The following is a 1,864-nucleotide window of genomic DNA, read 5'->3' as shown; positions in this document are numbered from 1 at the left end:
AGCTAGTTGCCTGAGCTAGATCAAACTGCTCTAAATTCCAGATGAGCCTCCATAATAGCCCGTCTTCCCCCAATCTTAAAGACATTGGTTGCAGGTGGCACAATAAATAGATACCACCTAGAGTCAGACAGACCTGAGTTCAAATCTAGCCTTAGATTCACTTACTAGCTGTATATGATCTGGCCAAGTCACTTAACCCTGTTTGCCTCAGTTTCCTCACATGTAAAATAGTAAAATATCTACCCTCCCAGGGTTGTGAAGATCAAATGAGATAATCACCTTAAATACTTAGTATGGTGCCTGGCACATAGTAACCACCATATAAATATTAATCAGTTATTATTGTTTTAATTACTAATTAGATTCAAATGTGGAGACTTAAAATTTAATTTTTTGACTGACTTGCCCCACATAGTTTTTTTTTAAAAAATTGAGAGGATCATGTCTCATTGAGGATTGTCATGTTAAAAGTCACAGGCCCAGAAGAATACTGAAATGTTCAAATATTTAATCAGGGCAGAAATTTTTTATAATACAATATTAGCAACAGCAAGTTCTTGAGTAAGTATAGTTTCATCTTCATTTCTCCTTATCCAGAGAATAGCTTGGGAAACATACTTATCCAGAACTAGAATTTGGGAGCTGGCCTAAGGAATTCTGAAGGCATAGTCTAAAGAAATCTATATTGTTCACAAATTATCACACAGCAGATTCATCTTAAAGTTGATGACTCTCATCTTTTTCTCAGTTTGATAATCCTCTGTTGAGCAGGATTATCCTTTCATGACCTCCTTTTCCTATTTGGGAAAAGATGTAATAGTTATAAAACTGTTGGGGTTCAATGGGACCCCCAAAATGGGGTTCCAAACTGGGGTTAAAAGGTATATCAAAAGAATTTGCAGGCTGGGACCCATCTCCAAGTCAAGGAGCAAAGTTTATTATAACTGTAATGCCAGTCAAAGTGGACTAAGTTCTAAAAGAAGTCAGCAAAAAATCAGGATCAGGAAGATAAACTTTTGGGGAAAATTTAGAGAAAACAGATGCCACGTGTAATTGATATGCTAATTATATGGAAAAGTGAAGTTGAGGAGTGGTCTGGTACTGACTCTGTGTACAGATATAGTACTCATGATTCTCTGGGCAGAGCTTATGGGGGAACCTTCCAGAGGTGTGTTTTTAGGTCTGAAATGTCACTAGATCAAGTGGCATTCACCTAATTCTGTTCTGTGTTTGTGTCAATTTTAAATACCTCTTTACTATTGGTCATTAGTCTCAGAAACCCTATTATTACAAACAAACTGTTATTTAACAGCCAGGAATATTTGTGAGTTCAGCATCCTCTTATATAGAATAAATTGGGGCAGGATAGCCTAAGGAAAGAAATACATCATTTCCAATTGCATCACTCTCAAAACCAGGTGGTCTTAGGGTTATTACCCTATCCTTTCTAAGGACTGCACCACATTAATACATTCATATATGGTCATATGATCAAAAATCGTATTGTCTGTATGTTATAGTCAGTGGGGGCTTGAGGTGAATGACTAGAACAGAACAAGAGGAAACTACTCTTAATATCTTATACTTTAAAAAAAACTGTTTAAGAAAATGCTTGGGTTTTAAGTTGTCAGGATGTGATCTGAATAGCTTTGGCTTCATGTAGCTATAAAAGTAAAAAAGGTATTTCCATTATTCTTCACCATTAATTCTAAAATCTTAGTTCCTTTAGATGCATCAAATATTGGTTGTTCTTTTTTTTCTTTCCTTGAAAAATTTCATAATTTCAAGGGGTGGGACCAGATCATGAGAGGAAGAGCTTAAGGGCTGTGAGTCATATTTTTGAAGGTGTTGCTTTGAAATAGAA

The sequence above is a fragment of the Sarcophilus harrisii genome, chromosome 6 (assembly GCF_902635505.1).
Source record: "Sarcophilus harrisii chromosome 6, mSarHar1.11, whole genome shotgun sequence".
NCBI lineage: Eukaryota > Metazoa > Chordata > Mammalia > Dasyuromorphia > Dasyuridae > Sarcophilus > Sarcophilus harrisii.
The sequence above is the reverse complement of the archived record's forward strand: the minus strand, read 5'-3'. Positions refer to the sequence as shown.